Raw genomic sequence first — 7,932 nt, forward strand, 5'->3', positions numbered from 1 at the left:
AAGTCATTTTCAGCAATTTAAATTTGGTTATTCCAAGGTGTTGAACTGACTGTGATTTTAAAATGCAGATGAGTTTGAGTGGAATCCCAGGGAAAAACAAATGTCATTTTGGGCGCATTTTGCACTGGAATTGCTGATCTTTCCCAAAGCAGAAACTCTACCCCACGGAATCCTACAGCACAGAGGGAGGCCATTCAACCCATCATGCCTGTGCTAGCTCTTTGACAGAGCAATCTAATTAGTCCCACTCTCCTGCTCTGTTCCTGTAACCCTGCAATTATTTCCCTTCAAATATTTGTCCATTTCCTTCCTAAAGTTATTATTGAATCTGCTTGCACTACCCTTTCAGACAGTTCATTCTGGATCATAACAACTTGCTGTGTAAAAAAATAAAACTTATGTCCCCTCTGGTTCTTTTGCCAATGATTTTAAACCTGTGTCTGCCAATGAAACAGTTTCTCCCTATTTCCTCTATCAAAAAGCTTCAGAATTTTGAATGCCTCTATTAAATCTCCCCCTAACCTTCTCTGCTCTAAGGAGAACAACCCCAACTTCACCTTATATTTTGTTTAGTTTCTACTCTTTAATTCTTTTATTTTTTATTCTTTATTCATGGCCAGCAATCATTTCCTATTCCACATTGCCCTTGAGAAGGTGGAGGTGAGCGGCCGCCTTGAACAGTTCCTGTGAACGCTGGGATTTTGACCCAGTGGCAGTGAAGAAACAGCGAAATATTTTCAAGTCAGGGATGGTGAGTGACTTGGAGAGGAACTTGCAAATGGTGGTGTTCCAATGCACCTGTTGTCCTTGTCCTTCGAGGTGGTAGAGGTCGTAGGCTTGACAGGAGCTGTGAAAAAAGCCTTGGTGAGTTGCTGCAGTGTATCTTGTAGATGGTACACACTGCTGCCACTGTGCACCGGTGGAGGAGGGAGTGAATGTTTAAGGTGGTGGATGGGATGCCAATCAAGTAGATAGCTTTATCCTGGAAGGCATCAAGCTACTTGAGTTTTGTTGGAGCTGCACTTATCCAGGCAAGTGGAGATTATTTCATAACACTCCACGTGGACAGGCTATGAGGAGTCAGGAGGTGAGTTGCTTGCTGCAGAATTCCAAGCCTCTGACCTTTTTTTGTCACCACAGTATTTATATGGCTGCTCCAGTTATGTTTCTTGTCAATGGTTTGACGAAGTACCACACAAAAGGCTGGTTCACAAAATTGAGGCACATGGAATAGGAGGATCAGTGTCAGCTTGGATAAAAAAATTGGTTTAAGATCAGAAAACAGCAAGACATGGTAAATGGTTGTTTTTCAGACTGGAGGATGGTATACAGTGGTGTTCCAAAGGGTCAGTGCTAGGATCAATGCTTTTTTAGATATATGCAAATGAGTTGGATATTCGAATACAGAGTGAAATTTCAAAATGTGTCAATGATACCAAGCTTGGAGGTGTAGCAGACAGTGAGGATAATACCAATCAACTGCAACAGGACGTAAATAGGTGAGCAGAATGGGCAGACAAGTAGCACATAGAATTTAATACAGAGAAGTGTCAGGGAAAGTCCCAACCTGCCCAAGATTGAGACACACATTATTTTGCCACATGAACAAAAACTTAACATTGCAAGCCCTGACTGGAAGGACATTTGCATAGCACCAGACAACGTTGAAACAATGGGGACTCAGCAGTTGCTTCCCCAATACACAGAAGTGGTCAGACCAGTTTTAGTCACATGACTAACTGGCTGTTGCAGAGAATTTGAACTTCCAACAAAGGATGTTGAAGAGACTGTTTCATACAAGGAGCTAGTCACATGATTAACTTGCTGAGCAACTTGGGTTTTTTTTAAAAATCTGAACTCCCAACAAAGAGTTTTGAACAGACAACACTGTGTGCTCATGGACTGAGAACATCTCTCCTCCTGTCTGCCTGTCTTCATCTCTTAACATGGAACTAAATCTTGTGAAAATACATGAAACTCAAAAAAGAAAGGTTTTCTACATGAACAAGGTATTAAGAAGACTACTGGGCCCCAACGAAACACAAGACCATATCATCAAGCAAGGACTACAGCAAGCTCGAGAAACAGTAACAAGATATTACCTCAAACTGTTCTACTATTGTTTCTTCTCTTTTCTGTCCCTATCTGCATGTATATATCACATGTGCATACGAGCATGGGAACGGCATATATCTGTAGGTCTGAACTGTATTAGAGTTTAAGTTTAAAGTTTAATAAATCTCACTTTTCTTTTTTAAACCACAGAAAAGCCTGTTTGTGCTAATTTCTTTGCCTTATCATTGGAAAACTGTGAACAAGGATTCACAAAAAGGGAGCTCAAAACACAAAATAAGAAGAGGTAAAGACAGCAAAAGACCCCTAGGTACCTTTCATACCGGATCGTAACAGAAGTTTGAGGTGATATATTTTGGCAGAAGTGATAGGAAAAGGCAATATATACTTAATTACACAGTTGCAAAGAATGTGCAGTGACAGAGATTGATGGGGATGCATGTGCATAGATCTTTGAATGTGACTGGACATATTGAGAGAATAGTTCACAAAACATATGGGATCTTTGGCTTCGTAGATAGAGGCATTGAGTACAAAAGCAAGGAAGTTATGCTGAACCTGTTTACAGCTCTGGTTAGGCCACAAATAAAGTATTGTGTCCAGTTCTGGTCACCACACTTTAGGAAAGATGTGAGGGTCCTTGAGAGGGTGCAGAGGAGATTTACCAGAATGGTTCCAGGGATGAGGGGATTTAGCTACAAGGTTAAATTGGAGAAGCTGGATTTGTTCTCCTTGGAGCAAAGGAGATTGAGGAGAGATCTGATAGAAACGTACAAGATTACGACAGGTTTAGACAAGATAGACAAAGAAAAGCTGCTCCCATTAGCTGATGGTACAAGGATCAGGGGACACAGATTTAAGGTTTTGGACAAGAGATACAGGGGGATATGAGGAAGAACATTTTTAAATAGTGAGTGTTAATGACCTGGAACTTGCTGTCTATGACGGTAGTGGGAACGGAACCAATGAATGATTTGAAAAGGAAATTAGATGGGCACTTGAAAGAAATAAACTTGCAATACAAAGAAGGATTGAAAGCTCACTGATAATGTAAGAATTGATTTTCTGCTCACTGATGATATAAAGACTGATTTAGAGCACACTAATATAGAGATTGATTTACATCTCATGGATAATGTAGGGACTGAACTATAGGACACTGATAACATAAGAACTGTTTTACAGCTCATTAATAATACAGGCACTGATTTACAGCTCTGATAATAAAGAGATATGATTTACAGCTCACCAATAATATGTGGTTGTAGTTGATCGTCCTTCGAAATGAAGACAACCATGTCTATTTTCTGGGGTGTTTGGGTAGGGTTCCGGTGGGTATGTAGATGACTACTAAGGCCATCTGCTCCCGGAAGGTTCTACTGTAAATATGGCAGGATACTGCAGACAACTGAGTTTTAGACGAGCTGCTGGCGTGGGATTTCCTCTCTTTGTGTTTTCTCTCTGCCTCTGAATATGCGCCTGCTTTCAAAGGAGGCCAGACTCATTTTTACTTGTTTGCGCCAGGTGCAGTGATCCTGGGTGAGCTTCTCCCAGGACTCGGGGTCGATATCAAAATCCCTAAGTGAAGCCTTCGGAGTGTCCTTGTAGCGCTTCCTTTGACTGCCATGAGAGTGTACCCCAGACTCTAGCTCTCCACTGAAGATTCACTTTGGTGAGCGAGTGTCGAGCATTCTGGCGACATGAACAACTCAGCTCAGCTGTGACTGTCTCACTATGGTGTGGATGCTTGGTATGCCAGCTTGCGTGAGCTCCTCACTGTCTGGTATTTTGTCCTGCCATTGGATCTTCAGAAGCTTCCGAAGGCAGCTCAGGTGAAAGTGGTTGAGCCTCTTGGCATGACGCTGGTACACAGTCTAAGTTCCATATGCGTAGAGCACAGTGGGCAGGACTATTGCTCTATAGACTTCCAGTTTTAGGCAGATTTACTCCTGTGCATTCCCAGATTGATGATTGAAGTCTGCCAAAGGCATTTGCTTTGGTAATTCTTTCATGTGTCTCATCAGCGGTATAGACAGCTCGAGAGAGTGTGCTGCTGAGAGAGGTGTCAGGTTCTGGTCATGGACTCGAGATAGGGTTTTCCTGGAGCAGGCTGGTACATGACTTCTGTTTTCTTTATGCTGCTCATTAAGGTCAAAATTGTCTCATGCATTGGAGAACAAGACCATTCTACATTGTATGTCCAGCTCTGAACCAGCAACTTGTGCACAGTCATCAGAAAACAGGAAATCGTGAAGTATGTCCTTGGAGACCTTGGATTTTGCCTCAGATCGAGCAGCTTCCTGTCCATACAATATCTGATTTCAATGCAAGGAAAACCATCATGGAAGGCACCGGAGAGTATGGAGATGAAAAACATGCTGAAGAGGGTTGGCACTGGTACACAGCCCTGTTTAACTCCATTATTAACTGCGAATGGGTCAGAAGACTCACCATTATCCAGGACATACTCGAGCATGCCGTCATGGAATTGTCAATCCATTGTGATGTATTTCTCAGGGAGCTGAATTTCTCCATTACCTTCCAAAGGCAGTCATGACTGGCTGTGCCAAAGGCCTTGGTCAGGGGCAGAGATCCATGTTCTGTTCTTGGCATTTCTCCTGTAAACACCATATCAGTGATTCCTCGACCTGTTCTGAAACCGTACTGTCTCTCGAGTAACAGGTCCTGGTCGAGATGTTGCACTAAATGGTTCAGAGTGATTCTGGTGAAGATTTTGCTGACGATGTGGAGGAGTGAGATTCTTCTGTGATTGTCACAAGATTGGTGAGTTCCTTTCTGCTTGTATAGGTTGGCAATGGAAGCATCTCTGTATTCTTGCAGGATGGTTCCTTGCTCCCTGTTTGGGGTAGAAATGCAGTACTGTACTAATGTGCCCCCTGACTTGCTCTCCTCATGTGACTTCTACCATGAGCCACTCACTACAGGCAGCCATCACAGGCTCAGTTCAATAAAGTTAGAGTACAAGCAAGATTGTTGTCCTGTGAGCACATAACATGGTGTTAGACTAGAGTTGAGATTGAGTGTTGAAGAGCTGTATAAAAGCACAGGAACTAAGAGAAGAACACAGAAATGTTCAGAGCTGCTAAAAGCCACAAGCAGCTGCAGAAAAGGAACAAAGAAGCAGGCCACAGCTGAAAACATTGGGTAAGACACAATGGCTGCAAATTTTTCTCTCCCTGCACCATTTGAAATGAAAGGTGATATGAAGCAGAATTGGCAGTTTTTCCATTCACAATGGCAAAATTATGAAATTGCAACAGATTTATGAAACAAACCAGAGCAGTTACGAGTAGCTACACTGTTATCACTGTTGGGGAGAGACTGTTACAAAATATATACCACCCCAAATCTCTCCGAAGAACAAAAGAAAAGACAACAAATATTTTGAAAGACTCGAAGGCATGCTTTAAACTCCAAGTGACCACAACGTATGTGAAGGTGTGTGCTCAATATTAGGGCCCAAGGTAAAAAACAGTCCACTGATATGTGACTGCATTAACACAGCTCGCAAAATCCTGTGAACTTGCACAACTATAAGATGATCTAATTAAAGACAGGATTGTATTAGGCACAAGAGATCCTGCAGTGAGTGCACATCTACTGAGAAAGGACAAACCTACTCTCAGGAAAGCAATCAACATGTGCAGAAGCGTGGAGGTTGTAAATCAGTAGCTAGATCATATTCCTGGTAGAACAGACCAGGCCTTGCATTATGCTGATAGACATTCCAGGTCGAAAGGACAGAAAGATCACAGGTAAAGGGCAGGATGCAAATACTGCGGAGGACATCACACAAAGGAAAAAAAAGCCAAATCATTTTGCACACACGCTTTTGACTAGAAGGAAGTACAACAAGCAGGTACAGATGACCACTGGAGAGATATCAGCTGAAGATTCTGTCGAATCACTATACACCATACAACAGGTTGGTACAGGTGATAAATGGTTTGTGACTGTTGGAATGATGACTGCAGAAGGAGAATATCAAGTCAACATAAAGTGTCAGATAGACACCAGTGTGTCATGCAACATCGTGACCTTCACAGACCTGTGCGAAGTGGCTCAACATGGCGATCCAAAAATGAAGCCCTCGAAAGTAAGGTTGAGGCTATATGACAGCACCATACTAGTGCCAAGAGAACAAGTTACTCTGAGAGCCCAATGCAATGACAAGAACAAAGATCTGGAGTTCCAGATCATAGCTGGCAAGCAAAAGCCACTCATCTCAGTGGAAGAAAGTTTAAAGCTTGGACTGGTATCCCTCAACATGCAAAAAGAGATTTGCAACATGTCACAGCACACTAAACCATTGACTACAGAACAGATCCCAGAGGAGTACAACGATGTGTTTACAGGTTTAGGATGTCTTCCTGGAGAATATCATTTTGAAGTAGATGAGAGGGTAAGACCAATTCAGCATCTGCCAAGGAAAGTTCCAGCTGGCCTCAAGACTAACCTGAAAGACAAGATAGAAGAGCTGGAAAAGAAGAAAGTGATCAAGAAAGTGACAACCCCAAAAGAATGAATTAGCAGCATGGTAGCAGTGAAACAACCTGGAAAGCTGAGAGTATGTATCGACTCAAAGGATCTAAATAAAGCTCTGAAGAGATCTCACTACCCCAGGCCAACCATCGAAGGAATTTTGCCACAACTTCCAAAGCCAAAAATCTTCACTACCCGAGATGTGAAGGATGGTTACTGGCAAGTGAAGCTGGACGAAAGCAGCAGCTTTCTAACCACATTCCGTTTACCGTTCGGGAGATACAGATGGTTGTGCATGCTGTTTGACATTTCCACGACATTACCGATGCAGACAGCATGAGATAGTTAGTGATCTTCCCGGAGTGGAAGCTATAGTGGATGATCTGCTATAGTTTATGGAGACTCAATGGAAGAAGCCATTGCTGATCATGATCAATATCTAGTGCGACTGCTGGACAGACCTCATCAGATGAACCTGAAACTGAACAAGAAAAAAATTGCAATTAAAGATGCTTGAAGTCAAGTACAGAGGTGATGTACTGACAGCAAAAGGTCTTCGCCCAGATCCTGAAAAGGTGAGAGCAGTAGCAGCAATGCGGTGACTTACAGTTGTAAAAGCAGTGCAATGATTTGTTGGACTTGTCAACTATTCAGCAAAATTCTTGCCCAATTTGTCATTGGAGTGTGAACCATTATGCCAACTCACTGCCAAGGACATGCAGTAGTATTGGGGCACAGAACAAGAAGCAGCACAAACGTACTCCCACTGTGGATTCTACAAGAAATGTGCCCAAAGAAATGGAAGGTCATGGTGAAACCAACTGCTGTAAAATTCTTTGCATACAACGGATCAGCCATTCCATGCTTATCTATTGTGATAGAATGTAAATATAACCAGTCATCCTGGACGCTGCAAACATTCTACACCATAGAGACAAAAGGCCCAGTAATTGTGGATCCACTGGCATGCCGAGATTTAACCTTGGTGACGATACATGGCATCAACCAGGTGCCGTGGGCAAACCAGTATCAGAAGATACACCCATCACTTCAGTCAGTAATGTAACAGCACAGTACCCAGATTGCTTTGAGAGAATTGGCAGTTTCAAGGAAGCTGCAACTGTACATGTATCAGAGGGCAACATGCCACCCATCAACCCACAATGCAAATGCTGCATCACATTCAGTCCAAGTTGAAAGTCGAAATGGACAAGATGGAAACCGGTGGGATCATCAGAAAAGTGCAAGAACACATGGATTGATGCAGCCCAATCACAAGTCTAGTCAAGAAAGTCGGACTTAGAGTCTGCCTGGACCTGAGAAGGTTAAACAAAGCACTCAAGCATTGTCCACACA

This window comes from Heterodontus francisci, chromosome 32 (assembly GCF_036365525.1).
Source record: "Heterodontus francisci isolate sHetFra1 chromosome 32, sHetFra1.hap1, whole genome shotgun sequence".
NCBI lineage: Eukaryota > Metazoa > Chordata > Chondrichthyes > Heterodontiformes > Heterodontidae > Heterodontus > Heterodontus francisci.